General features: G+C 31.6%; 1 long non-coding RNA gene across 1 annotated transcript; it reads right to left on the bottom strand.

Moving 5' to 3' along the window:
* Positions 1-749: 749 nt before the first annotated feature.
* LOC131182387 (uncharacterized) lies at positions 750-11,266 on the bottom strand. The gene is made up of 2 exons (XR_009150739.1): positions 10,188-11,266; positions 750-1,061 (listed from the first exon to the last, which is right to left on the bottom strand). It is a non-coding gene; the product is annotated as an uncharacterized LOC131182387 (long non-coding RNA).
* Positions 11,267-11,805: the final 539 nt, after the last annotated feature.

The following is an 11,805-nucleotide window of genomic DNA, read 5'->3' as shown; positions in this document are numbered from 1 at the left end:
ATCAATTTGCTATTTTATTGTCGGTCCTCAATGATTTCTCTTTTAACACAAATACTTAGAAATAATCAAGAGAAATTCATAATAAGCTACTTATTTCCAAAAACACCAATGAAAACGTGCATATTGACTATAAACAATATTTAAGACTAAACCACATATGTCTTAAGAACTTAATATATATCTCCTGACATACCATTAATTAATGAGCAAATATAAACAAATATAATATCACAAATGATGATCATCAAATAATTACATATTTCCATCTCAAACAAATATTGATTATATGGACAAAATAATATATAATTGCTCAAAAGAGTTAATTACGAAACCAAGCTACCACTAATCAAAAACATTAAAAGATTCCACAACACCCATGTAGAGGGATCTTTTACATGCTAAGTGCACTGTGCAGTGTATTGGTTTATTAAAATGGAGGAATAATTCAAATTGTTCTAAAATTACTAATACAAACTACTGTTGTGTCTTGATCAAATAGAAAATGATATATGATTTAGTAGTAAAGGAATTCACTACAAAAGTTTAAGAATCACTTTGTTTTTTGAAATTATTAGATTAATAAAGTTTTCACATGCCAGTCCAAGAAAGACAAATAAATAAATAGATAAATACATAATGAATTTTTTTTTTGAGATTGAAATATACGTGGAAATTGGGAAAAGAGAAAAAGGCCCTTATAAGGCTAATAGTTTCAAATTTCGGACAAATCCATGCAACTTGTTGGAATATAAGGATTAAAGACCCTTGATAGCTTCATGATTTATGAGTTAATTGCGTACATTTATCAAACACATCCCCATCAAGCAAAATGGATAACACCCTAGATAATACTTCTTTCAATTTATTTGACTATGCGTTATGAAAGTATATGTTTTTTTTTTTTTTTTTTTTTAAGTGAGAGTATACATGTCATTCTAAAACTATACATAGAAGGAAAAATTATGGCGTTGGAAACCAATTGTGGTGTTTGTATTGGAGAAATTGATGGATTGCTCAATTTCTCCTACCTCTGTCTGTTGGATCTCTGGCAAAGTGACAGACTGCAAACAAATGAACAAACATTAATAACAAAAAATGAGACGCTCAAACACATGCCATTTGACACTGCCACCCTTTGCTCGTTGCCCAAATATCGCTGTCACCCAAGACTGAACCATAAGCCCGGAAATAGTTGCTAAAATCTTTTGGTCTTAAACTGTGTTAAAATAAACATTATTATATATGTCTAAAAGAGGGCATCTTACCCCTCTCTCTTCTTAATTGATGATTTTAGGCTTCAGGTACAGTAAAATGTTTTGTGGGTCTTAAAATGTCTCTCTTTTTGCTCAATATGCTAAATGCTTATCATGTTGAGATGGCTTAAATATAATTTTTGAGCCAATAAAAGAAACTATTCTTTTAGCAAATGAAATAAATAAATAAAAAAAATTACAATATGAAACTTTAAAAATATTACAATGATTGCAAAAATGAATAAAAATAAAAAAAGATATTGATTAAATTTGTGATCAAATATACGGCTATGGATGCCAAAAATGTCATATTCTTAATTTTAAATAAATAAATAAGATAAAAAAAAACTTGATGCTATAATTACACGTTAAATAAAATTTTAATTTTTTTTAGAAAAAAATATATTACGTTATTATTTTTTGTTTATATAAATATAAATTGACGTATCATGATTAGTGAAAGACTATATATATATATATATATATATATATATATATACACACTGAATAATCTATATTTTTTGGTATGAAGCTGTGACGGTGAGATGGTATAACTTTTTACATATTAATGGCACCAAATTTTTGTTATATAGAAATTAAAATAAATAATACAAGCACGACTACTTACTATTTGCCTGGAGTTAACACAGCTACTCAAAAATATATATTGATGTTAAAATAAATATGATTAATTAAATGAAAATTATAATAAAAAATGAATCATAATTGAATTGACAAAAAAGTTTTCTAAAATATTTTAATTTTAAAAATAATTATCAAAATTCAATAAATTCTAATGAAATAAGTGTTTAATAATTTTTTTATGTAAAATATACTTATTCTAATTATATTTGTACCATTAAAAGAATTTATATTTGATCATTTTTAATCAAATTTATATTTAATGACATAAAATAAAAGAAGAGATCCTTAAAATGGAAATAAATTGACTAAATGTTATCATTGTGAGTTGCAAAATGTAATTGATCCTAAAATTAACAAAATTAGTCACTCTTATTTAATAAATTTTTATTCTTTTTTTTATTCTAATTTCATGCTAAAGACATAAATAACCATCGATAATTATTAGATGATATCCTTTTGATGGGCCTATTCTTTTTCTTTTATTATTTTACTATTTTATTTTCTTTTATTAATTTAAGAAATAATTGAAAAATAAAAAAAATAAGTACAAAAAGAGTAATAACCCCGATAGAAACTGATCCGATTTAATTTATTATTTTATTCATTTGGATTTAATTATGTCATAGTTCTATAATTAATTGATATTAGATTTATTGTTGGATGACTTATATATATATATATATATATATATATATATATATATATATATATATTCTCTGCGTTTGTACTATGATCAATATGACAATATTTATAATTATTGTCATATTGATCATAGTACAAACGCAGAGAATATATATATATATATATATATATATATATATATATAGTTATCAAATTTGTAAATAGGTTTTAGAAAAATGAAATTTATTTAGTTATTTTATAATTAGTCTAAAACTATATGGTAAACATTAAAATTATAATATTTATTTATATGATAAAAATATTATTAGTTAAAACCACATGAGTTAAATATTATTTTCATAATTAACGATAAATATTATCATATTATTTATAAAAAGTCTGAATGTAATGAAAATTAGTTTATAATAAAAATTATAAATTTAATTAACAATCAAGATTAAATAATTATATAAATTTTAATATTATTTTTAATCTTTTAAAACTAACTAGCCCCTACAGCTTTAACAATGAATCAAATGTGATGATATAAAAAATATTAATAGAATTGATACTACATCTTTTTAGATGATATGCTATTAATTTTACCTGGTCTTAGAAAAACTTTTGCCTTTTCCCTGACGCGGTGGATCATGATTCAAATTTTATTATTTAATGCATGTGCTTTTTTTTTTTTTCCTCATGCAACGTAAATGTATTACAAGGCTTTCTGAGCATCAGCAAGAACAATAGCAGACAGGCTTTACAAGATTGTCAGAAGCCAATTACAAAGGAGCTTTCCTTGAAGGCTCAATTTGACTAGACAATCGGGAGCTTTGCTTGCAAGTCTTTTTACAAGAGCAATCAGAATATGATAGAAGGAAGATTTAAGAGAATTAATAAATGCAACAGTGGCAATCAACAGTATTGCTGTTGCTAAAATTGTGATTTGAGTTATTTTCACAATCCATAAAACTGTACTTATATTATTAGAGGCATATTGAAGGTGTTAGAATTATTCTAAATTTGTTAAAGATTAGAATATTAATTTATATGGAACCCACAATTTAAAATATATAGAAGAGAAAAAAAAAAGCCCCGAAACTTGCAATTAGACTTGTGTATTTATACGTTAAATTAGTACTCATATCCATGAAATCTTGAATGTAAAGAATATGAGAGAGAGAGAGAGTTGGATGGGGTGAACAAGGAGAAAAAAAGACAAAGTTGGTAATTACAGATGCTTCTGCTTTACTTCGTGTTTTTAAGTTTTTAAAATTAACTAGTTTTTGCAGCTTTAACAGTGATTCAATGTGATGATAATTAAAGTATTTTAGCAGATCTAATGCCATTATTTTTAGATGGTTTGCCATCATTTTTATCTGCCTTTGAAAATTTTTTGCCATTATTATGATCCTATAGATCATTCTTTCAGGTGAATCATTGAATATAATTATTACATTGTAAGAAAAAATTATCATTCCATGTAGAGATTTACTAATCTCTTTTATTTGTTGTGAATAGCAGATTGCTTTTGATTCCTCAGGCTTATTTCGTCTGCAGCAAACTCTGTTCTGAATAACACATTGATCCTTCAAGATCTGCACAGAACTAATACCATTTATTTTTAAATGATCTGCAAGAATTTTTACCATTCTCATGATTCGGTGGATCATGATTTTAATTGAATTGTTGAATGTAATAATTATATTGTGAGAAACTTTCTTTTTTGAAGATAGGATACATTGAAATAAAAATAATAATACTACTCATGAGCTGTAATCAGCTCTGCTCAGGATGAGCAGGCGTCCTCTCTCTCTGCAGAGGATAGGAAGGGAGAGAGAAAAATTACTATAAGACAAATGATATTTGTTTGCTCAGTCTTACATGTTATATAACCCACCATTATCAGCTATACCTCCATTGTGAAAATGCAACCTTTAAGATCTTTCCCTCCCTATACTCACACTCAACCCCCAAACAGCTCTCCAGCATATCCTCCACACACTTAAATAATTTTGTTCATACTAGCTAAGGACTGTTTATTTGCAGGAATACTTCTTCAGTGGGTGGATAACTTCAATGAAAAAAATAATAAAAAATCGAGGTTTTTCTATCATTTTGTGGGTGTGAGTCAATCTCTGTATATCATTCTTCTTTTTTTGGGACTAGCTATCAAAACCAATACTAACTGATTTACTATAATATAAGTTAATCAAATCAAACTGAAGTACGTAATGAAGGCATTTATAGAATATGTATGTGTTGTAGCAATGACTATATTTTATAAAGAAGTGGGCAAGGTTACAGATGAATATTTAGTGCTTGCCGCATTTTTCTATTCTCTGCATTGCATACTTTTATCCAGATCACGCATCCCCATTTGGATTTTTCACCCACAATCATTTTCTGCGAAATATGCTTGAGTATAGGCATTGCTCAGGATAGCAGAAGTGGCATAATAGCATGTTACTGTGGTTGCTTCATTTTTATATTGAAAAACTATTTTCAGTTTTTTGATATGACACGTGAGGAATCCATCCAAGGAACAGTAGATGCTGATATTGGTGGTACATGAGGGGATACTGATATTGGTGGTAAAGGAGAAAGTGAAGGCATTGAGCTTAAAGATGTTGGTAGTTTTGGAGTTATGAATGTTCCTAGGGGCAGCGGAGGGGGTGCTGTGGGTAATATTGATGCTGGTAGAAGATCTAGCAGGAGTACAAGACTAACTATAGGTCATAGAGGTTCTAAGAGTGAAGAAAGAATATCCACTTATCTTCTTAGTTCCTAAAGACATTTCTCCTAGCCTGATTCAAGTCGCAAAAGTCATTTGCTTTGATTTTGTATTTTCTCTTAGCTCCTTTTCTTTGTAGCTCTGGTTGTCTGTTTTTGCAGCTGTATTTTTGTTGGGGTTGTGTTTGCTTAGTTGGTGGTTTCTTGGCTTTTGTAGGCTTGTTTTTCTCAGTTTTTGTGAGGAATTCTATTCTTTTTTTATTTTTATTATTAATAATATTCTTCTTACTTATCAAAAAGAAAAATTCCATATTTTAGTGTGCTTCTTCAAAATAAATCTCAATTTTTTCATTGCAGTTTTTTATTTTTTTAAATGATCTTAATTAACTTAATTGCTTATTGCTTTTCAGTTAAGCAAAGTTGATATTAGAGTGTTGCTTGTTCTAAAGTTTGCCAGTCTCTCAGGTTGTTGCCATCTGCATTTAAGTTGTTGTACTGACTATTAAGCTTTTATTTGCTAATTCTAGTTAAATAATGTTTAAGGTAATTTTGTTTGTATGTATGAATGAATATGCTAATTGGGTTGCTCAATCTGCTAAAGTAGGCATTTTGTATCCAAGTTGGAGTTTTAATCCACCTGATCAGTTAGAAGCTCTTTTGCTTAAGGATAGGATGTATGGAGATTTTAGTTCATGAATGATATTATCTTATTTTGATAAAAAAAAAAAGTAATTTTGTTTGTTGTTATTGTTAACTTGTTAAAATAATGAAAAGAGAAAATGAAAGATCTATTTGATGTTGAATGAATTCATTTTTCCATTTGGTTATCGGTATTCTTAATTATTTATATCTATTTGACGTAGTTTTATCCAATTCTATGTCAAAAAGATATGAACAATTAAAAATACCGATAACCAAATGGAAAAATAAATCTATTCAACATCAAACAGATCTTTCATTTCTCTTTTCATTATTTTAACAAGTTAACAATAATTACAAACAGAATTAACTTTTTTTTATCAAAATAAGATAATATCACTCATGAACTAAAATCTCCATACATCATATCCTTAAGCAAAAGAGCTTCTAATTGATCAGGTGGATTAGAGCTTTAACCTGGATACAAAATGCCTACTCTAGCAGATTGAGCAAGTCAATTAACACATTCATTCATACATACAAATAAAATTACCTTAAACATTAGTTAACTAGGATCAGCAAATCAAAGTTAATAAAGTTTTCAGTGCAACAACTTAAATATAATACAAAATCAAAGTTAATGACTTTTGTCACTTGAATCAGGCTCGGATAAATGTCTTCAGGAACTACAAAAATAAGTAGACATTCTTTCTTCACTCCCAGAACCTCTATAACCTGTAGTTAGCCTTGCACCACTGCTAGAGCTTCCACCAGCATCAATATTCCCCACAATATGCCCTCCACTGCTCCTAGGAACATCCATAACTCTAAAACTACCAACATCTTCAAGATCAATGCCTTCACTTTCTCATGTACCACCAATATCAGTATTCCCTCCTATACCACCAATATTAGCATCTACTGTTCCTTGGATGGATTCCTCACATGTCATATAAAAAAACTGAAAATAGTTTTTCAATATAAAAATGAAGCCACCACAGCAACATGCTATTATGCCATTTTTGTCACTCCGAGCAATGCCTATACTCAAATATTTCGCAGAAAAGAATTGTGGGTGCAAAATCCAAGTAGGGATAAGTGATCCTGGATAAAAGTATCAATGCAGGGAATAGCAAAATGCGGCTAGTATTAAATATTCATCTGTAACCTTGTCCACTTCTTTATAAAATATAGCCATTGCTACAGCACATACATATTCTATAAATGTTTGAATTACGTACTTTAATTTGCTTTGATTAACTTGTATCCTAGTAAACCAGTTAGTATTGGTTTTGATACGTAGCCCAACAAAAAGAATAACTAAATACACAAGTTGACTCCAACCCACAATATTATAGAATAACCTCGATTTTTTATAATTCTTTTCATTAAAGTTACCTACCTACTGAAGAAGTATTCCTGTAGATAAATAACCACTAGCTAGTATAAACAAAATTAATTGAGCGCGTAGAGGATGTGCTGGGGAGCTATTTGGGGGTTGAGTGTGAGAATGAATAGGGAAAGATCTTAAAGGTTGCATTTTCACAACAATGGTGGTATAGCTGATAATGGTCGATTATATAATATGCAAGACTGAGCAAACAAATTTCATTTGTCTTATAGAAAATTTTCTCTCTCCCTTCCTATCTTATGTAGAGAGAGAGGACACATGCTCATCTTGAGCAAAGCTGATTACAGTTCATGAGCTATATTATTATTATTATTTCAATGTATCCTATCTTTGAAAAAGAAAGCATTTCTCACAATGTAATTATTACATTCAACAATTCAATTAAAATTATGATCCATCGAATCATGAGAATAGTAAAAAATCTTGCAGATCATTTGAAAATAAATGGTATTAATTCTAGGTAGATCTTGAAGGATCAATATGTTATTTACAATAGAGTTTGTTGCAGAAGAAATAAGCCTTTAGAATCAAAAGCAATTTGTTATTCACAACAAATAAAGGAGACACTTCTTAAACCTAGCAAATCTCTGCATGGACTGACAACTTTTTCTTACAATGTAGTAATTACATTCGAGAATTCACTTGAAATCATGATCCACCGTATCATGAGAACGACAAAAAATTTTCAAAGACAGATAAAAATGATGGCAAACCATCTCAAAATAATGGCATCAGATTTGTTAAAATACGTTAGTTATCATCACATTGATTCACTATTAAAGCTGCGGACACTAGTCAATTTTAAAAGCTTAAAAATACGAAGCAAAGCAGAAACATTGTAATTATCAACTTTGTCTTTTGTTTTCCTTTGGTTCAAACCATCCAACTCTCTCTCTCTATCTGATCCTTTACATTCGAGATTTCATGGACATAAGTACTAATTTAACGTATAAATATACACCATTGGCCTAATTGCAAGTTTTCAAGCTTTTTTTTTTCCTCTTCTACATGTTCTAAATTGTGGGTTCCATATGAATTAATATTCTAATTCTTAACAAATTCAGAATAATTCAACATCTTCAATATGCCTCTAATAATGCAAGTACAGCTTTATGGATTGCCAGAATAACTCAAATCACTATTTTAGCAGTAGCAGTACTGTTGATTGCCACTGTTGCAGCCATTAATTCTCATAAATCTTCATTCTATCATTTCCTAATTACTCTTGTAGAAAGATATGCAAACAAAGCTGTCAATTGTCTAGCCAAATTGAGCCTCCAAGGAAAGCTTTCTTGTAATTGGCTTCTGGCAATCCTACAAAGCCTGTCTGTTGTTGTTCTTACAGATGCCCATAGAGCCTTTTAATGTGTCACGACCGGATCCCGTGGACCGGACCGACACTAGGACCTGAGCCGGCATAAAGCCCCCAAGGTCCGTAGTAAGTCTTATTCTCAAATCCATAACCAAGGCCCAAAAATTGAGGCCCAACATGTAAATAAAATAAAATATTTTTATTCGGGTCAACCCAACCCAATAACCATAAAAAACTGAAGTCAAGGGAGTTCCGCTCGACCCTGATACCATCATTTACAATAAATATCATACATATCTTTATTTATTAACCTCAAGAATTTAAATTAACACAATTCCTAACAGGGACCATACGACTACTAATACATGCAGAGTTTTAGATTTCAAATTTAGAAAACAATAAAATAATTAAATAACTGATGTTAAACCTGCGAGGAACAAAGCAGGTTACTCTGAAAAAAAACTCCTCCTGTAGCCTAAATAATAGGATAAATAGAAGTGAGTGTTTGACTCATAGAGTAAGATATTTATTTTACATACAATCTCTATAACTATCTAATTCTAATGTATCCCTAGAAATGAGATGCGTCATCTTCATACAAATCATATTAGGTCACATCAAAGATAATCTGGAGTAATCACACACCCGTGTGTCACATCCATACTCACACATACATATCTGGGGAACTGATCCCCCTATTCAGCTCTCTTAATCCAAGGCCTACCAGTGAGATTAACTAAAGCCGGACTTTCGCTTAATAATCCATATGCGGGGGCCAGTGAGATCAACTCAAAGTCGTGTCTACCCTGACTCATCCATAATAAGAATCGAGTCCCAGCGAGTCAAGCTCCAACCGCGTCTACCCGTTCTACCTATATCCATATACTCCACATATACACCAACTCACACACACAGCTCCATATTATCAAAACACAGCAATCAAAGTAATATCATCAAGTACAAATGCAAAACAGGGCATGTCTAATATTTAACTACATAAATATAAGTATAAGTGATGCATGAGTATGCCAGAAATATAATAATATTAAAATTGTAAATAAAATAAATATATACTCACTGTACACCAGAGACTATTGTGGCTACTGTATGGAGGAAAAATAGCTGACCTCGATCATCCAATTAATTATATTATACATTTATTAGTACTAATTCGAAATAAGACTCTAAAAAGACAAAAGACAGCCTAATTCATGCTGAAAAACCGATAGAGTTTTTTCTACACCTAAGACCTACTCAACCTACAAAATGGTTCAAATAACACTTCTAAACTCAACCCATATCTTATCAATATTATATGGCCCCTCTTGAGCCTTTCAAACCGTTCAATAATCACAACATCAGACAATTCAATTGTAAGGTTTAAAACTAATATTTTTCAAGAACTATCTAAACTAACTTTAAAAATTTTATAAACTTGTCCCGCAATTCTTAATAATATTATAAGGCTATTGAAAAATGAACCAAAATTTTTTGATCATTCACGAATATTTTATGAATTTTATTTTAAACCTAATATAAGATAAAAATTGAACAATTTAGAGTTTGAATTTACCTATGTAAAATCTGACACCTGCATCGTGTCCAGAACAGCTGAAAATGTTAGGATTGACTATAATATCAATCATGTTTCAAGACAGGCCGTCAGACAGTCAGATCTGACCGAAAAATACAGCCATGACGCTAATGAACTATTATCGATCCAATCGTACCTAAATTATACCAAAAAATTATTAATAATTATCATAAAATTATTTTTAATTTTTAAAAATAAAAAAACTCAAAATTCTCACCACCATCCGATAATCGCCTTTTTCAAACAGTGTCCGATCGGAGCGGGACAGATTCTATTTCGAAGATTTCGTCTCCCTGAGTCCATCGGTGGTCTCGGATTTCCGATCCGAAGGGAGGATCGCTGGAAGAGTGACTGGAAACCTACTGCCAAACCCATTTCTCTCTCTTCTTGCTGTTGGCGGAAACCACCATTAGAACCGGTGAGAGAGGTCCCGACAGGATGCTTGAACTGCCAGGAGTTGAAAGCCATCCTCCTTAATCAGAACCACTGCCAGGATCGCCGGCCAAAGAGGCTCAAATTTGACGCCTTTCACTCACTCTCTCTCTTTCACTCTCTTGCTTTCTCATATCTACAACCACTGTCCACTGCCGTTGAGGAGCCCCTAGACGTCGCCGATCTGTGATGCTACCATCCACGTCAAAGCTGGTTCCTAGCCGAAGTTGCTGGACGGAGATGGATGCGAGGTTGTTCTTCTTTGGGCAACGCAAAGAAGAAGTGAAAGTTTTGATTGGTGGTTAATTTCTTTCTTTCCCCAACGAATAAATAAATATATATTAGGGACCTTTCTCTATCTCATAAATATATATTTCTCTATCTCATTGGTGCACTCCAGGCTTCAGTAAATCTGCTATATGCAGAATCGGGGAATCTGGGGGACGAGGGCTGCCAATCTTAAAGTTAGGAAGAGATGGCGCCCAAGGCTCATTCCAGATATTCAAGCAAGACAGCCTCTCATATTCCGTCTAATACCCTGCTTCACGGCATCTCTCCCTTCTAATAAATTTTTGACATATCCCATTAATGTCAGTAGCACATCCAATTTCACAGCAGTTGTCGGTGGTAAGGTTGAAGCCCATTGGGATGTTAAGCCCATCAATAAGAGAGATGTCGAGATAGTTCAAGTTGTTAGGTTGATTGTGTGCAAACTCAGTTAGGGCATTTAGTAGCGACCCTAACCTCGGCATTCTAGGGCCCTGTTGTCTCAGATTGGCTCTTTCCACGCGTTACCATCAAAGTTGCAATTAGTTCGGCCCCAAATTCGAGCTATGGTGGCATGCAAAGTCATATTTTCAAGTTTGGCCAGAGTGGAGATGGCGCCATCACCTGGTGAGGCTGCAATCCAAACTGTGGACATGTAGCTACTCTTTCATCAATGGATTGTTTGGGTCAGGCCGAAATAGCTTGCACATGGACTTGGCCACGGTCCAGTTCGGATCGTGAACTGGATTGGGTCTAAACCGGGTCAAACGAAGACTGGATCGAGACTGAAGGAGGGTGGGCTGGTTAGTGTTTCCCCTTTCCTAAACTGGAATCAGAACCTAGTGATTCAGAGAGTAAATAAAATTCTAGGAGTAAATAAAATTACACAAATATTGAT

Source organism: Hevea brasiliensis, chromosome 8 (genome assembly GCF_030052815.1).
Source record: "Hevea brasiliensis isolate MT/VB/25A 57/8 chromosome 8, ASM3005281v1, whole genome shotgun sequence".
Taxonomy (NCBI): Eukaryota; Viridiplantae; Streptophyta; class Magnoliopsida; order Malpighiales; family Euphorbiaceae; genus Hevea; species Hevea brasiliensis.
The sequence above is the reverse complement of the archived record's forward strand: the minus strand, read 5'-3'. Positions and strand labels throughout refer to the sequence as shown.